Source organism: Phodopus roborovskii, unplaced genomic scaffold (genome assembly GCF_943737965.1).
Source record: "Phodopus roborovskii unplaced genomic scaffold, PHOROB, whole genome shotgun sequence".
Lineage (NCBI taxonomy): Eukaryota > Metazoa > Chordata > Mammalia > Rodentia > Cricetidae > Phodopus > Phodopus roborovskii.
The window spans coordinates 949,777-961,866 of NW_026125791.1; the positions used below are offsets into that span (position 1 = coordinate 949,777).

Genomic DNA, 12,090 nt, shown 5'->3' on the forward strand with positions numbered 1-12,090 from the left:
CCCAGCTCTTGTTCCTCCCTGCCTCCCTACCCACCCAACTCATTTTTTAATTTCAGACAATGCATTTGCTTCTTCAAAAGACATATGTTCAGTGTATAATAGGTACAGGAGACACTATCAGAATTCAGCCACAGATGGATGTCTTTAATATAATAATTACAAACATTTACCTAAAATTATTTTTTGTTTAATTTGACAGATCAGATCCAAATCGTTTTTAAAAGCTGGTGGTGGTTTGCAGCGAGATATTTCTTATAAGTAAGTGATTTGTTTATTACGTTATAAAATAATTCTTATCAAAAGACAAAAGCAATGACAATGACTTACTACTTGGTGCAGTTTTCTTCTCTTAGGTAATGCTAGGTGGTTTATAAGGTTGTATTTTCCTAAAGGTCTTATCTCTTTGGAGGGATAGGCTAAACAGTGTGCTCAAAATGCAAACAGTGTGGGAAGAATAGACTTAGATGTGATTTTGCAGTTAAATATTGTTACAAGTTTGAATAAACGAAGAAAATGCTCATAGAGAGGAGTTTTCAAACATCTGCTTTATTTTAATCTGTATCTGTCTAGATCCCTTTAATTCTTATATCAAGGGTCTTCTTATTTAATCTTGTAAAATACACCCATACTTGTCTGTGATGATAGCACCTTAATTCTACATTCTCAAGTGTGCTTTCAGTTGGAATCTTTCCTTTCACTCATTTTATCTTTTTAACCCTAAAATATTCTGATTCTGAAGTCATTTCTCTTTCTTCCAAGATAACTGTAGATAAAGCCAAGACAGGTTTATTTTTCTACATGCCATAGGATTCTGTATAGTGAAAACTTCAGCCACTTTGTATAGTAGTACCAGCTTCTCTGAGGAAGAGCTACTAAGAATGGTTGGTTTTTTTATCGAGTAGGTATAGCCCACATCAAGGTTGTATGACTTCTGCTCTCAAACACTATGACCTCCAAACATTCACAAAACTTAAAAGAAAAATCTATCTAGATGCAGCAGTACAAATAATGCTACTCTTAGTTTTGAATTGGAAGGTCTAGATAACTAATGTAGGACTGGAACCAATAGTATTCTGAGTGCTTCCCATACCTTGGGGTTGGAGCTCCTCTTGTCTCTGGCCACCTGGCAAAAAGATCCTTTTAGTTGTGGGCACTAGTGTTAACACCCCTCAATGTAAACTCTAAGAAGATAGTTATGACTCTGCAGAGGGAACTAAACTGTTTTTCCAAACACAATTTGACATGTTCATAGTTGATGTAGAATTCATTCTTAATACCCTCTGTAGTTCTACATTTCAGTATTAAAAAATCACACATTGCAAAAAATCTCTGTGTCTGTTTTAGCCTTACCTAGAGAAAAATCAGAGCAAATTTAAAACTGCCTGGCTTTGGGGAATCATTAAATTAGAAAATTCTGTGATGTAGTCCAATAGGCAAGAGATATTAAATTTGATTACCTTAGGTTATAAGTTACTGTCGGACTGGGATGTGGGCCAGTCACATATGGCTACAGTAAAACCACAGGCTAAGTGAATACCTGGATATGTGATATGTGTATGATAGATGTGCATGATGGCTTGGTTATGCTGAATACAGACACTGTCTTTCTTCTTTTCATTTACTGACATTTGGTTATAGACATGAGTAGGAAATTGGAACTATTTGTACACACATTCAAATTCAGTGCTAAGTCATCCTAGTACATAGTACTGTATGATGCTACCTTGACAATTTAAAGTCTAATATTAACAACTTCATGCATTAGCTCATGTGTCATGTTTGGTCAAAGGATAAGAAATGCTGTTTTAAAGAAGTGGTGAGTAGTCCATTTTATTTTTCTGTAAAACTTCAGTGTATTAGTCAAGAGGTTTATTTTATTTTCATATCTAGAAGTTGGTTCACAACAAACAATTTTAATTTCACACAGGCTTTTTTTTTATTGATGTGGAGTTAAAATTACACTTGAAAAAATGGGTAGGAAGTAATGAGGTTTGACTTGATCATTTTCAATCCTAATTGTACTAACTTCATGGTGTTTATGAAGATTCCCAAGTCATTGCTCATTGTCTCTTCCCTTGGCTCTAGGAGTCTATCTGTTTCTTTAACAAAGGGAAAACATTCAGAGCTTTGCCAAAGTAGCTTAGGGTTTTGGAAGCATCTGTGACTTCTCAGTTCCTAATGGTTCAGGATACTGGCTTCAAAGGAAGGCAAAAATTTCACCAGGTTCACACAGTTTCCAAGCTTTGATTGTTCTCATACAAAATGTATCTCCATGGTAACATATGTTCTTAACAACAATTTTAAGTTAAATTAGTAAATATTTAAGCAGCTACCGAGAATCCGGATTTAGCAGATCATTAGTACCTATCTACTACTAACCCTAAATTTTATCTTGAATTTTTAATCATCAAAACCTATTACAACCCTTCCTTATTGTGGAGTATAATGTACTAAAACATTGGGGAAAATATATTACATGTTTGCATCCAATTATTTTCCTTCATTTTAGAAATGAAGAAATTTATACTGGCCAGGTGTTGGTGGCACATGCCTTTAATCCCAGCACTTGGTAGGCAGAGGCAGGGTGATTTCTGTGAGTTCAAAGCCAGCCTGGTCTACACAGTGAGTTCCAGCACAGGATACAAAGCAATACAGAGAAACCCTGTTTCAAAAAAGAAAGGACGGAAGGAAGGTAGAAAGAAATTTATACTAAAGAAGTGAAAAAAACTTGCTCAAGTTATACCAGTTGTCTTGGTTCTGCTGCCTTTTCTGAAAAACTACCTCATTAAAGTATGATTGCTATTTGAAAGTTTTGTGCATTTTTAATTCAAACCAAGTTATTTTGCAGGTTAGAGTTCTTTCCATTACTCTGTTGTCTCCATATATGAAAAAGCCAAAATTTACTATCTTGTTTGAACCTTTTCACTTAGGGATCAAGAAGATTTATAATAATAGAGAGAGTCTAAATGTATAAACAATTTCAAAACAGTCAATTTATGCTTATTGAACTTGGGAAGGGTCGATACTACCTATATAAAGGGCACCAATAAATAAAATGGGGGATTATATGATAAGCATTATTTCAATTTTTTCAATCAAACTTGATAGTGTATTTATGTTTCCTGGGTAAAATGAGTAACAAAAGGAGGCATATAAAAAAAAACTCTTATTTCAATGAAGCAAATTTGAGTGGGGAAGATAAGCCACACATATGACTATAAAAATGTAATATATGATACTCTTTGCCAAAAAAGAGATTTAATACACTGCTTTTTAAATATTTAATATTTGTTTTTAATTGTTTTGAAACTACTGCCTTCAATGAAGCTGGTATGATCTGAAAGGTAGATTATGTCAGGGACACTAGAAATTTCATAAAGTTTGCTTGGTTGTGCCTAAGCTATGACATCACCAGGGTTTAAGTGCAATGACATTACTAGGGTTTAAATGCAAAGGTCCTATATTATATCTTTAAGGCTCTGTGAGATATTAAAACAAAATATGTGATTCTATATGTAATACAAACATAAGGGAAAGGCCTGGAAAAAATTCTACCTAAATCTCCTCTAAATAGAGCTTAGAGACTAATTTTATTTTTGTATGTGTTTGATTTATGACCTCTCATTGAACTATGTGCATTATGATGCTCAAGAATTGGTGGGAGGAAGTGGACATTATCTTCCATGAAGAAAACCATGGAGAAACGGAAACTGTGAAAGGAGATAATTGAGCAAGTTTTGTGCCTTTGAGTAAATTGTTGCATTAGCAATAAGGAAGGGAGTTCCCTGTTTCAGGTGCATATAACAGTCTATGACTACATTAGAAAAAATAACTGGACTCTGACATTCTTTAGTTTAGGAGGTCATTGTTGGAGTAATCTTGTCATCTCTGAGCTCAGATGTTAACACAATATTATACAATACATGAAGAAGATCTTAGATCATCTTCTCTCAGTATAAATTAGTCTGAATCATTTACTCCTGCTCACATTGTACTTAATTACATGTTGACATTTCCTATCTAAGAAAAAAACAGAGAAATAGAGGAATCATCTCTGTTTCTGAACACTGTTATAAATCATAAAAAAAACATTGCTGGAGTTTTAAGTCATGTTCCTTTATGGGTTATAAAAATGAACAAAAAAACTAAGCTTCCTCATGTCCCAGTATAGAAAACAGTATGAGTGAGAACACTTCCCTTTGGTAAATGAACAGACATTTAAAAAAAAAAAAAAAAACTGGTCTGAGTTCCTCTGTACACTTTCCAAAATACCATGTTATTGCCTTGCTCACACTGGGAAAACTGAGTCTCACCTAACTTTTCCTTGATAGATTTTCATCAGCACACAGAAGCAATATGCTCGGTTAAGCTTGCAGCTTGAAATGCTTATGCACAGCAATAGTTGCACCTGAATAAATGGAAAAGAGTAACATGAGGATTATGGATCAGGGAAATCACTGACTTTGGACATGCCTTGTGATTGTTTAACTGCCTTGAAATTTATTGTGGGTGTGTATCCCAAATCTGTGGCCCTCTTCTATAGGTCTTCACATTTTACCTATTCAATTTAGAAATTGATTTTGTATATTTCTTGTGACTGGCAGGTTATTGCTGTGAGGCAATACATTTTTCTGGACAGGGCATACATAATTTTTGCATGAGATCTAATGGGCTGACTTGGTTTGTAAACAAAGTGTTATTTATTTTACCGCTGTACCCCTTGTTTTGTGGTCACTTGTTTATCCCATTGTGACATTAGAAAAACAGTTAAAGAATCGCATTTCCAGTTTTGAATGCCAATGAAAATGGATAAACTAATGTAAAGAATGTGCATATGTCTGTGATCCTCTATGGGGGCAGAGAGAACAGGATGTTGATGAAAGAAGTGCGAATGTGTAGCTGTTTCTTCTGCACATCCTAAGGCAGTGTCCAGGATATTGAAGAAAGTGTGGTGATACTGAGTTTGCTGATTTGTATGTGGTTGTCTGATTTACAGAATTAATATCTCTTAATAATGTAATAATGTAAACCCCACCTTCAAATGATGTGACTGTATGAAAGGGGAATTATCTACACATAGATAATGTAGGAATAATAGAAGGAAAAAAATAGGCTTTTGCAGTAAGACAGGTTTCAGGCCCAGCAATGAATTAACTTATATAGTAAAGAATTAATCCTTTAAGATAACTACTTCAGTGATCTTGTTTTTAAAGCCAAATTATTAATGGATTCTAACACCCTATCAGCAGAGTTTTAATAAAGGGTTAATAAAGTCTAAAGTTTACTATCTGTTTTGATAGTAAATTGGAAGTCACGATAATATTTGCGAGTTATTGTCACCATCAGATATCAGATATACAATTTAATCATCATGCTATCCCAAGTGCTGCCTGTACATGAATTGACTTCAGTTGTAGAGTCTTCCTGGGAAGGTTTCATTTATTATACAAAGCATTGGGAGCTGGCTATAACCTATCTACCCATGGAGATGGGCCTGAATCCATAATGGCTCCCGTAGTTTTTGCAAGTAACTGGTAAAAATATGCTTCCTGTGAAGATCATGGAGATTGCCTTCAGTTCTATCCTTAATGCATTAGTTTAAATTCACTTATGAATTACAGTAGATTTTACTTTCAAAGTAAAAGCATCAGTTCGAAGGAGATGAAAAAGCAATTAGAAACCAACAAAAGCTCTGATCTCTGTTTATATTAGTGATGTGAAAAGGGCAAACCAACCCTGCTTAGCTCAGTGAAGTAGTTAAGTGTCTTCCTATCTATCCCTTAGGACTGATAACTTTGAATTCTGAAGTCTCTGGTGATGCCTTTTTATAACTCATCCTCTTTGGGAGTCCTTTTATTCCACTTTTTTTTTGAGACAGGTTTTCTCTGTATTGCTTTGTAGGCTGTCTTGGAACTAGCTCTGTAGACCACGCTGGCCTCGAACTCAAAGAGGTCTGCCTGCCTCTACCTCCCAAATGCTGGGGTGCTGGGGTGCTGGGGTTAAAGGTGTGCACCACCAATGCCTGGCTTATTCTGTGTTTTTGTTTGTTTGTTTGTTTTGTTTTGTTGGCTGCTCACTGTACAGCTCAGGTGTTCCTCAAACTTCTGATTCTCCCGCCTCTACCTCCCGACTGTTAGATTCTGTTCCTGTGTCACCACAGCCAGTAGAACAAAATAATCAAAACAAACCTGCAATCAGTTTTTCTGAAGCATTTGTTGAGATTCTCCTGTGTTTCTTGAGCATAGAGGCAAAACAAAGCATTGACAGTATTTACTGAGCACCTATTAATGATAAGCCCCATTAATCTCACTGAGTTTTACTTGAAAGATCTCTTGTAATCTTGATGGTGCATCTAAAAGTGGGCTTCATCTATTCTACTAACTTCCTAAGATGAAGAAATTGAGAATATGAGACCAGGTGACATGGGGAGAACAAAAGAGGAAAGGGTGATTGATTTAAGCTTCTCCTAGAGAAAGTTTCAATCCATGACTTCAGTAGGAAGAGTTTTCAGTATATATGATGTTAAAAGGACAAACCTGAGGCTCGTTGCGTAGGTGGGGACTATCACATTGTTTGCTTTCCTGCTATATTTCATTCATGCCCTCTCCTCCCAATTGTAAGGGCCTTCACAACACCCATGGTGCAATATAATGGCTATCAGGTAACTCTACTGCTAGCCCAGGAAATATTGTCTCCCACCATGTTCTTTTCTTTCTTTCTTTCTTTCTTTCTTTCTTTCTTTCTTTCTTTCTTTCTTCCTTTCTTTCTTTCTTTCTTTCTTTCTTTCTTTTGTGTTTTTTTATTTAGTATTTTTTTCTTATTTTACATATCGATCCCAGTTCCCTCTCCCTCTCTCCTTCCCTCCCTCTATCCCATGCCCCCCAACCCCCTCCCATCCCATTCCCTCCCCCTCAGCAGGAAGGGTGATATCTTCCAGGAGGAATCATCAAAATCTGTCAAGTCATGTGGAGTAGGGTTTAGGCCCTACCTTCTGCCTCTAGGCTACGGGGGTAACCCTCCATTGATCTCTCTGTGTTCTTTTACTTCATTCTTTTAACAAGTAAGGTATACCTCTTTAGATTCTATCCCCTTGAATTTCTAAATAAAATTTTGTACTTGCCCTTTATTGTAGTTAAAAGTATGCTGTCTAGCTTGGCAGTGGAGGTGTATATCTTTAATCTCTGCACTTGGGAGGAAGAGTTAGGTGGATCTTTATGGGTTTGAGGCCAGCCTGATCTACTGAGTGAGTTCCAGGACAGCCAGGGCTATTATACAAAGAAACCCTGTTTCAAACAACAACAACAACAAAAGTGTAATGTCTAACAAACCCTTGCAGATCTCACTTTATTAGGAGAATCTTGGAAACACGGTGCCTATAAGGACTGGATGTGTAACAGGTTATTTCAGACAAGTTGGCATGCCTTAGCAAGTGATCACAATATAAAAGTTAAATTCAGAAAGATGAGGTGTAATCATTGGTTTCCATACTCACCTTACATAGAAGCAACATACAAGCATGTCAAGGGCACATGTAAGGCAGCTCAGGGAAAGAAATATGACTTCTAGCAACAGCAAGGCTTATAATCAGTGGCCAGCTCAGTCTCCTTCCTTGTGTGTTACTAGGAAGTAAGACAACTGCAGTGAGTAGAACCTCTCAGAAACTGCTGACAGAGGAAAAGAAAACTGCTTCCCTCCAATCATGCTGTGAGTTTGACTAGAGAATGTGGGATTTTTCTAGGATAACTCATCAATGTTGAGAGCACCTTGTGACCAGGGAGTGACTTGTGAAGCCTGCCAGTGGCATTCCTATCTTCTCTTACTCTTTTCATAGGCTGCCAGGTCCAACGAAATGTCAGATGGTAAAAGGACTGCTACACACTCTACTTTGCAACCACTAAAGGCCAGATGTAATCATCTGTTCATTCCCTTTTGCCTCTGGTAATCCATTTTGATGTCTCATTATGCATGGCCTCTAAAACTTCCTAGTTCTCCATGCTGCGTTTGATCACTACTTTTTTTTTCCTTTAGGCATGCATGAATTAATCATCGCAGTTATCACAGCATCTGCAAGGGACCTCATTGGAGTGATTAAGAGCTTCTATCAGCACTGGATAAAACAGTAGGTACTTAAACATTATTTTGACTTTTGTTTCGGCATCCCTCCCCCAAGGTTACTCTTTTACCCAGATGTAACCAGGCAGGTACTGAGAGCCTCTACTAGATATCTGCTGCAGGTTTGCTGTTCTGTATAGTAAATCATCATGTAGTGTAAAGGCAACAACAGTTCAATGATGTAGCCTTGCATCACATGAAAGAATTTGTAGGATTTGGTAAAGCATGGTTTTTAATTTTTGCTTTTTGGGACAATGTAAGAGCCTGGCAAAACTAAAATTCATAATTATCCAATTTTTAATTGCTATTTAGATATATTATGTCCATTTTCAATATTTTTGATATTGTAAAACATATTACATTATATTACTGCTTACATTTGTTACTGGTTTTTCCAGCCACTTAAATCAAAGGGATTACTTAAGTCATTCCATTATAATCCTGTCTCTATTTGTCTGAACTGTTTATTTCATAGTGTTAAAAAAGAAACTAGAAATCAGGGTACCTAGTCTTTACTTATATTTGAAATTAAATTTGTAATGATTATGTAAACATTTTCAACATTACACACATACACATATGCCACACACTTGCCTCTGTGCATACACAAAATAAATGTTGAGAAAGAATATGACATTTTCTAAAAGGTAAACTTATAGTGAGCATAAACAAATTATGTAAATATTATACGAGTATTTACTCATTTGCTGACAAGTCTATGGTTGGACACATAATAAAAAAAGGTATAGAATTCAGAATGAGAAGTGTAGGTACTTTTTCCCTCTTCTTATTCCAGTGCTGATCTCAGAATTATATTACTCAAGCACCAATATAGATATATAATCACTATTAGGAGATATGCATAGTGCTTACAGCTTGAAATGTAGACATTTTTAAGTTAAGAAAAGGAGCAAAATAGAAAGTGGCTTTTGGATAGATGGAGGCCTGAGAAAGGGTAATAAGAGCTGGGAGTGATCAAAAATTGGTATACAGGTGTATGTATGAAGTGGCCACGGAATAATAAATAAATAATGAGCAAAATAATTGCATAGATAAATTGAATGTGGTTGTACCCCTGCTGATATACCCTGATAAAACAAATTATATCCTTAACCAGGACATTACCTGTTTAATAACCACTTTTTCTACTGTAGTACACATGTCCTCTGTAGGGGAATTTGATTATATTTATCGGAATGTATTTCAATAGTATTCAATTTTTGCATCTGGAAGCCACATTCAAGTTATTGAACCAGTTGTTTATTTTTCTTTTTAAATTTCATTTTACATTCCAACAACAGTTCTCCCCTCCCACCACTTCATCCCACCCTCCCCTAAACTGATCCTACCTGCCTTCACCACACTGCAGCACCCCTGCTGCCTCACCCCACCCCTGTCCACTCCCACTCCTCCTAACATGTAAGGGCTCCCATGAGGAGTCAAAGTCTGGCACAATAGGTCTGGTCAGGCCCCCCTCCCATCCATTAAGGCTGAGCATGGCAGCCCACCATGGGGAATGGGCTCCAACAAGTTACCAGGTTTGTAGTTTCTTTCTAGTTGCATATTATCCTAGAAGAGGAAAGATTTTTTTTTCTTGAGACTTTTTTTCTAATATAGTGAGTAACAAGAGACAGGATAAATAAAGTCAGCCATCTGTTCACAACATATTATATATTACTGATACATGATAAAATAGTCTATATAGCAAATGGCATGTATCTATCATCAAAAATGACCATCTATTAGCTTAAATAATGTACTATACATGTATTGAAAGTATTAATGGATGAAGGTAATATGTGATCTTTGTGGTTTTGTGGCAATATGAAACAGGGACAAATTTGAATTTATTAATTTCATACAGTGTGTTTTAATCATGTTCACACACACCCCAACTCTTCCCTGATTTCCTTCCCTTCCTTACCCACCCAACTTTGTGTTCTTCAAAAAAAAAATTTCAAGATAATTTTGCAGGTCAAATATGCTTGATTGTGTGATGTGTGGTGTTTCATTGGAAACTTACCAGGGTACACTCTGAGAGAAAACTATCTTTCTCTCTTCCAGCAGCTAATAGTTTTATGGCTTCTCATGGAATTGTGTGTCAAACTCTGTTATCCATGATAGAATTGTATCATGATAGAATTGTATAGGTTTTGTGGGTGCTGTTGAAAACCACTGTTTGTATGTGCAGTTGTCCTGCTGTGTCTAGAAAATAATGTTTCCTTGTGTTCACCTACTCCAGGCTCTTATACCCTTTCCTCCTACTACTCTATAATTATTACTGAGCCTGTGCAGGGGGATATGCTCCCTTTATGGCTGAGAATTATATACTCTGTTATTTTATGCATGTTGACAAGTTATGGTTTTCTGTGTTATTCACTATCTACTGCAGATAAAAGCTTCTCTGATGACTGTTGGGAGATGTATTAATCTATGGGTATAAAGATAAGTCATTGGGAGTCAGTTTAACAATGTGCCCAATTAACAGCTAAAAGTAGTAGGCTCTCCCATACAGTCTATGACCTGTCTAACCATAAGTTCTTAGTCTGATAATAGTGCCAGGTATGGGTTTTATCTCATGGTACAGGCCGTACATCCTATCAGAAAGTTGGTGGTTGCTCCATGATGTTTATATTATGTCTGTGGGTATGTCTCCCCCATTCAGTCATTATTGCAGTTCACAGTGTTCACAGTTGGGTAAGACTGATTATTACATCTCTTTCTGGTAGCAAGCACAGCATCATCTAGCATTATGAAAGATAGACAGTGGAGGTGATGTTTCCAGGTCTATACCAGCTTGATATCTTCATGTCCTGTGATTCAGTCATGTGATATCTTCAGCAAAATAGTCTTACTGTTAAGTTCTGGAGAGTGACAAGGAGCAATAGCAAAAGCTTGCAATGTTTGTTGGTCTATTGGACCTCAGTGGTCAACATTTATCCTCTAGTAGGGATATTAATAGAGAGAGAGAGAGAGAGAGGAGAGAGAGAAGATAACAAAAACAAAACAAAACAAAAAAACACCAATGATAGATACTTTTTTTTTTTTTTTTACAATTGCTGGCATATATATAGGTGTGTGTGTGTGTGTGCATGTATGTGTTCAAAACTTTTCCCGCACTCCCTCTTCTGTCCTATCTCCCAAACCCAGGTTAACATTTTCTCTTCCACTATTCCATTTAACCCTTTATAGATGGAAATTCTATCCCCCTCCCTTAAAAGCCCTTCTCCATAGCCCCTTAATATTTTCCTGGCCTCTATGGGCAGTCCTAGTGAAACACACATGTCTGAAAAAGAGTTCAATATTTGAATTTCTGGGTCAGGGTTACCTCACTTATTAGGATTGTTTCCAGTTCCATTCATTTACTTGAAATTTCACAATTTCATTTTCTTAATAGCTGAATAATAGTCAAATGTGTAAACATACCATAGTTTTATTATCCATTCATCACTTGATAGACCTCTAGACTCTCTCCATTTCATGGTGATTCTGAATACAGCAGCAATAAACTCGGACAAGCTGGCATCTATACAGTATGATGTGGAGTCTTTTGGGTATATGTCTAAGAATGGTATAGCTGTGTCATGTATTTTTAACTTTTTGAGACTTCACACTAATTTGTATAGACCAGTGTGTAATCCCATCAGCAGCGAATCACTGTACCCCTTTCCCCACATCTGGACCACCATTTGTCATTGTTTTGTGTGTGTGTGTGTGTGTGTGTGTGTGTGTGTGTGTATACTAAATGTTAAGCTTATGTATTGTTGATTTTAGATACTTTGTCTATATCATAATGAAAAGAGGTTTTTTATTTTATTAATGTAATATTTTCATATGTTCTTCAATATTTACATACATGTACATACATGTATACATATATTTTTATCTTATCCATACTCACCTCTCCAACTCCCCCCACATCAATAACCCCCTTTTAACACTGAAGAAAATTGACTGTCCCTCCCACCATAGACATCA

The 12,090-nt window shown here is 36.3% G+C and overlaps 1 protein-coding gene across 2 annotated transcripts in view; it reads left to right on the forward strand.

Annotated features, from left to right (window-relative positions):
• Nucleotides 1-210: 210 nt before the first annotated feature.
• Gpr174 (G protein-coupled receptor 174) overlaps nucleotides 211-12,090 on the forward strand; it is a 30,589-nt gene continuing 18,709 nt past the window's right edge. Inside the window, exons 1-2 of one of the 2 annotated variants that reach the window (XM_051178664.1) lie at nucleotides 211-258; nucleotides 8,029-8,123. The gene's annotated coding sequence lies outside the window, so the exon portion shown is untranslated. The remainder of the gene's footprint in view (nucleotides 259-8,028; nucleotides 8,124-12,090) is intronic. The other variant, XM_051178663.1, reaches the window with a different exon arrangement.